The sequence below is a fragment of the Benincasa hispida genome, chromosome 6 (assembly GCF_009727055.1).
Source record: "Benincasa hispida cultivar B227 chromosome 6, ASM972705v1, whole genome shotgun sequence".
Lineage (NCBI taxonomy): Eukaryota > Viridiplantae > Streptophyta > Magnoliopsida > Cucurbitales > Cucurbitaceae > Benincasa > Benincasa hispida.
Window position 1 is genome coordinate 40,237,511 of NC_052354.1, and position 7,653 is coordinate 40,245,163.

Sequence of the window (7,653 nt, forward strand, 5' to 3'; positions counted from 1 at the left end):
TGTCGTGCTTTCCCAATTAGTTTAATCGATCATTGAACTCTAGATCGCCCTTCTCTTGTTTAAGCTAGCCAAAATGATTAGAATCCTAATCAATCATCCTAATATCCTAATTAGCTCAATTAAATTAGATGAATCAATACTAACTTAAATGATCTAATCCAATTAAGTTTTGGGGATTAAGCTAGATGAATAAACTAATTTCCGTCGTCTAATTAGTTTATTTAGTACGGTTTTAATTCAAGGTTGATTAAAGCATTGCTCATCGATGGTTGACTCACAATTAGCAAGTTAAACTAACCCTTTGATCCTAATTAATCTTTTACCTTAATCAAGGATAAATTAAGAGCATGGAATAGCAACATTCAAGCATTGGTGGTCAAGGAATAATAAGAAATAGCCAATCATTTCAATACAATCAGATTAAAACCCATAAACAAAAGAGTTTGAACAATGTTTTGTCAAGATCAAGTCTCATAACTACACTAAAAGGGGAAAGCAATCAAACCCAAGCTAGAATACTTACCTTAGCCCCTAATCATCCTTGAAAATGACAATAATCAAGCTCCAAGATGAGAAAAATGATAAGGAATTACTGTTCTCAGTAGAGAGCAGAAGAAAACAAGTGAAATAGTGGAAGAACAACATGATTACCTCACAAATCGGCCAATATTACATTATATAGCAGGTGTCACAGCGTTATAACACTACACCTAGTGTTGCAACCTTGCGACAGACAACACGTGCGCCTCCGTCTCCGTCTAATATTCATAGCAGTGAACTCTACATGTTTTGGTGCAATTTGCCCTGTCTTCATGAAAATTTAATGCTAGTGCCTTTTAGCGTTGCGTAACGCTCTGATTAGGGGCATAATTGCTGGAATACAAAAACATGCAACAGAAGAAAACAAAATTATTAAACATTCTAATTCCTTAATTTTGACATCAAAATAAGTATATTCATAGGGTTTCAACACATACCTTTGAAGATCCTCTTCAAATACGAATTTGAGCTGCAATCTTCTTCAATTGATGTCGTGGATCACCAAGAGATCTTTTCTACTATTGTCAGCCTTGAATTTAAGTGATGGAACTCACAATTGGGTTGAATTTGTGAAGGTTTTGGTGTGAGTTTGAAGAGAGGGTAAAACAGTTTCTGCAAAAACTAGTTTTCTGCCTTCTCCCTCCCTTCCATCTCCAAATTGAAGAGATTTATCATTCCTTTTCATGTATGCACTCAAGAACCAGTGATACCACTTCAAATGCATGGAATTAATGGGCAATGTGTGTGAATTTAAGAGAAACACCTCCTTACTTCACCAAAATATGGAAAAATCCACTACCAAAATTCCAATTTCGATTTTCAATATTTAATTTTAATTAATTCAAAATTAATTAAAATCAAAACTAATATTTCAATTTCTGAAATTGAAATAAAAATTAAAATTAATTTTAATTTTTAATTAATTAAATAGTAATTTAATATCAAATATTAAATTAATCACACACCTAATTTTAAACATAAATCCTATTCATATAATTAATATTTAAATCAACATTTAAATATTATAAACTCTTCAATTTTGTTTAATTTTGATAAATTAAACGTTAATTAATTATATCAAATATAATTATACAAATCCTAATATGAATTTGAACATTTCAAATTAAAATTCAATTTGAACACTTCATATTGATATTATTCCAAATTCACTCAATTTACTAATTCAAGATGTTCATGTTTTACGAGCTAGTAGAGGGACCTTATGGACCTATAGAAACATGAACTCCAACGATTTTGATATTAATTGGCTAAAACTCTTTAGACCGAATTAATCAATATTGATTAACTATCAAGTCACACCACTATAGGTCGATAGTTGCACTCTCCTCAGTGTAGATATATTTGTGTCCACTTGATTTAATCATAATCAGTAGATCGACCCTTCAAAAGTTGTTTCTAATAATGGTTGGGTCAAATACTATTTTACCCCCCGAAATTACGTCTTGCTCTTTAAATTCCACCGATCCTCTAATGAACAATCGGTTTGTGATCTAATCACTAAACTAGATCCCTCTTGGGCCAATGAGAGGGTGGGGTCCCATGTTCAAGACCTAGATTCAGCACTTAAGAGAACATCCTTCCTCCTATCCCTAAATCAGGTAGGCATGAATTCCATCTTGCACTCTATGTCCCCAGTTATCTACCCAGTCTTACCCCTAAAATGGAAGGCTTATTGAGCCGGTGCTATTGAGCCAACCCTCATCTATGCAAATCTAAGGATAATCTCGAATAAACAGGAGTTCATAGTTAGCTTAAATAATAAACAACATTATAAAGTAAGAATGACTTATTTCTTGTTCGATGTTACATAAATTCATTGTATAGGACACCCCCACTCCTCATGTTAATACATGTATGAATCAGGATCACTTCGCTTGTAGCACCTTACAACAAATTGTAACAATTACAGAGTGGGCCACATCCGATAGTGTTACTAGAATAAGGCACCCAGCCTTATTCGTATACTATAGATCATTTTGACAATTTACTTGAACCGGATCCACTTTTATATTTCTATATTAGGTTCAAGTATTCATATAATAGCCATGGATCTTAGTTTATTGAATTTTGGCTTTACATTTTCAATTTACAAATTCAATAACAACCTTATTGAAAAAAATGTTGAATAACATCTTTATTGAAAATAGAAAATGTTTAGTTCTACAAACTGCAAGGTTTAGGACATACAACCCAACAATAATAGTAATTTCTCGGTCCTCTTTCCCTTTTTGTGCAATTTAGTTACCAACTTGGCTGTTTTATTGTCTTTTCGCACTAAACGCTTAATTCAACCTTTTGTACACTTGAGACATATAAAAACATCAATTTAACTCATTAAATAGCCATACGATTCTGAATTAAGGAGAGGGAGATAACACATTTTCGACGCTATCACTACTATTGAGGGTTTTGTTTATGGGTATTAATTTTCACCATAAACATTTCTGTTTCCCTGAAAATAACATCGCTGCTAGTTACTCACTTTCTCTCAATAAGATGCCAAAGACTGAAAGCTTTCACTTCTTCCGTTAACCCCAAAAACATGCATTTGACTGCTCGGGCATTCAATTTTCCTTTAGTCTGGCGTACAAAACCAATGCACCAAAAAGCACTTAGGTTACTTATGTTAGGTGGGTGCTTGGTCCATTTTCAGGAGTGCACAGTGATGCATGAGGGCATCTATTGAGTGTGTAGACTGTATAGGAGGTTGTTTTAGCCTAAAATTTCTCTGGTATAATAGAATCAGATAGGAGACTTCTTACTCTTTCAAGTATAGTTCTGTTTAGTCTCTCTGCGACCCACTGTTATATTTTTTATAGTTCCATGTTGTCTACAAAAAATACTAAATTCTTCTACATAAAACTCAAGCCCATTATTTATTTTAAGACATTTAATTTATAGCCTATTTGTTTTTCATTCATATGAAGGATCCCTGTGAAGAGAGCGCAGCAGAAGCGGATTGTCCCAATTCTTATTTATTTACAGAACAAAATTTTACAAAGAAGTAGAACAGATCATGCATTTAATTAAACAAAACATACAACATGCTTGAGAAACTAAGAAGAGAAAAAAAGGGAATAGAAGACTGACCCTTGAAGAACAAAATCTTCATGATTCCTCTTCATTGTGAAAAACAAGAACACCAAAAAAAGGACACTACCACAAAAGCAACCTCGGTATTCTCTAGAGGAGAATCTAGGAGGAGTGGGCTCTGACTATTTTGGTGAGGGAAGGAATTGGGAGAGGAGAAGAGAGGAAGAGCTTTAAGAGATCTTAGAACACCTTTGAGATTTTTTTGTATCTTTATTTTCTTTACCATACAGAAAAGAAGAAAGTGTGTAACTAACCCACATACACGATCTGGAGAGAAAGAGGGGGAGGGAGTTACAACTCTCTCCTAAATTACATTAATTCAAAAATAGATAAATGAAATGAAATAATTAATTAATTAATTAAATTATTTAATATATATTCATATGATAACTATCTTATCATATTATATTAAACTATATGTTATATAAAATATAACATACCTTTCTCTCACCAATGGCTTTTAATATAAATCACATTTATATTAGTTTTAACCATATGAATCCAATTCATATAATTAATATTTATTTTCTCTCATAAATACTTAATATTATAATGTATCAAATATATTACAGTAATTATATCATATATAATTAAATTAAATTAATTATATCATATATATTTAAATTGAATTAAATTAATTATATCACATATAATTAATTCCCTAAATTAATTTGAACAATTTAAATTAATCCAAAAATCGATTCTCATTAAAACCCATTGAGTTACCGAGGGGACCTCATGGACCTGTAGCTTGAAGCTCCAACGGTACGTGAATAATTAATTAAACTTTTTAATTTAAATTATTCACCATTCGTTAACTGACGGGCACTCCAATAAAGACCGTCAATTGCACTCTTCACACTACAGATATATTTCTGTGTCCATTGGATATAACCAATCAACGGTACGATGACCTTCATAAATTTCTCGTAAGTACAACTAGGCCAAAATTACCATTTTGCCTCCGTAGTTATATCTAACTCCTTAAATACCAATGATCCCTCTAATGAACAATAAATCATAGTCCAACTATGATCGAATCCCTCTCGGGCTAAGAAAGGGTGTGACACTACATTATTCAAGCCCCGAAATTAGCCCTTAAAGGAGCAATTATCTACTTACCCCAACGTTGGGGAAAGAGTGAATTTCTTCTTGTGTAGTTTTGTTCCTAGCTCCCCAATCAGACAAATGCCCAAAATGGTAGGCTTGTTGAGTCGACGATCTGGCCACTCTCATCTATACAAATCAAAGGACTGCCTTCATAGGCAGGAGTTCACAAATCACACAGGATTCAGGTCATGTTACCTATGGTCATCTTGGTGAAATGTAAGTCTCTATTATGAATGACTTTATATAATGAAACCAAACATTTCGTAGACCTGTCTTATACAAAATCCTTTATATAGAATATTCCCACTCACATGTCTCTACATGACTAATCAAGATCAGATCATTTATAGTAGTTTACAACAATTGTAACATCTACAAAACGTGCCATACTCGTAGTGTCACTAGGATAAAGTATCCAACTTTATCCATCTACGACAGACTATTTAGGTTATCACTTAAACATGATCCACCCGTATATCTTTACATACATGTTTAAACTACAAGATCACCTTCAATGTTAGTTTATTTGTTTATGGTTAATGCAACTAATTTTGAAATAAAACATCAAATATTTTATTACATCAATAAAAAGTTTGTACATTATAATTACAAACTATAGGACTTTACGAGATTTAGGGCATCAACCTCAATATCATAATCTTCCATTCTTTAAATTTCTCAAAAATAGTTTCTTTAGTTTTAAGAAAGTATATCTAACTCTTCTTAGAGAAATCATCAATAAAGGTTAGGAATCACCTGGCACAACCCAATGATGGAAAAGGTGAGGGACCCATTACTACAAAATCTACATTACTTGACACTTGCAGTTTTTAATTACTTGACGTTTTTTTGAAAAAAAAGGTCAAGTAATGACCTTTTAGAGAAGAAATGTCAAGCAAAAGGGTTAAAAAAACGGAGGTTGATGGAATGTTTCGGATATTTTCACACGAACCATTACTTAACTAGTTCAAGTTTTTTACTTATGATGCTTCTTTGTTTGGTGTTCTCACTCCACGTTTGTGTGTTCAATTTTGTAATTATTATCGTTCTTTGATTAATTGGAATGAATTGTTCTGTTTTACCTCTTATTTTATTTTATTTCTTTTACTTGTAAGGGATTAAAATTTTTTGTTTGATACTAATTATCGATCTTCTGCAATCAGCATTTGGTTTTCTTCACAGTACTTGAAGAAAGTTGTCTTTTCATTCCTAATATTGACTGTACTTTTTTCTTCTTTTGTGCAAAATTACAAAGGTTTTATTTTCAGATCTAGCTTAAAGAACACACAATTCCTTTTTTTTGGTTCTTATTATTGTGAATATTTTTTGGTTGATAATGGGCACATTTAGAATTTGAAAACATTTGATCCCTTTTGAAATCATCGATCTCTACTTTAGCATAATACAAAAGTGGTTGTAGTTGCTCTTTACACCATTAAATTTTTAAGATTTTGAATTTAATAAACCATCTATTCATTACAACATTAGCACACATTTGAAGATTTTGAGAGTTCAAGTTCTTAAGTTCTCTATAAATATCAATTCCATACAAATTTTATAAGTTGTATGAGTTATCTAGTTGGGAATATTGTTAAAAAAAAATTTGTAGTTCAATGATTAGCTTATTATAAGTATAGATAAATCATGGATGACAAAGAGTAGATTATCTAAAGAGTTTGAGTTGGGTGTGGAAAACTTCATCAAATTTGGATTTTTCAATACAAATAATATGTAACGACCGGATCTTACACATTATGATCCGACCGCTACAACATGCCTACTTAGACTTTTCTATCATGAGATGAGTTTTGGTGAAATTTTCAAAGAACATATCTAAATTTTATTAATTAGATAGAAAAACTATATAGAAATTTATTTATCAAAACACCAGGATCCATAAAACATTAGCGTGGTGGTACAAAATGCATGTGCCTATAATAGTGAGTTTGATGGTTGGCCATTTGAGCGACGTCCAATTTTGCCATCTACGCTGTGTCCTTACCTACAAAGTTTGTAAAAATATAGGATGAGTATATAATATACCCAGTAAGTAGTTCTCACGTAGGGTAGTGACCAAATGCACAATCACAAGCAACATGTCATGAAAACATATGGTTGGGACCGAAAACGTATAATAACATGTGGTGGTCAGTTATGCTTCCAACATAAATCTCTTCGCCCTGATAGAAAGATGAGGACCTAAGCGAAAACAAACCCATTTAATGATTAGCGGGTCATGCAGTCAGTAGGGCCAGAGTCGCATCCAACATCAACCATTAGCATAAACGTAATATTGGACTAGAGGGGTGCAACCATACATACCTTGCTAGTCCCTAGCGTAAACATAACGTAAGATTAGGCCTGGAGGGGTGCAACCATACATGCCCTGCCAGCCCTGGAAGCATAAATTTCTCTGCCCTGATAGAAAGATGAGGACTTAAGCGGAAACTAACCCATCTAATGGATGATTAGCCGGGTCCATGTGGTCAGTAGGGGGCCAGAGTCGGCATCCAGACATCAACCATTAACATATACGTTAAAGATTAGACTGGAAGCATAACTACACCGCACATTAAAACTTGATTTTAACGTAATCGTCGAACCAACAGATGCAATGGGGTCACCTTCGTGGAGAAACGTATTTTAAAAACATAGTAATTGCATATAGACAATTTAACAATATCATCGCACAAGATAATAAGTACACTACCACAGGGAACATTTAAAGAGAGGGTGAGATAACTACTTACTGTGATGCTAGTTATCTTTATATCTTTATGATTTTGATCAGTAGAGTTTTCCCTTTTTTAAAACGAGAAGAAAATTTGGGGTAGCACCTTACCCGAACGCTTTTCTCTTTTAGGCCTCACAACTTCTATACTCATCACT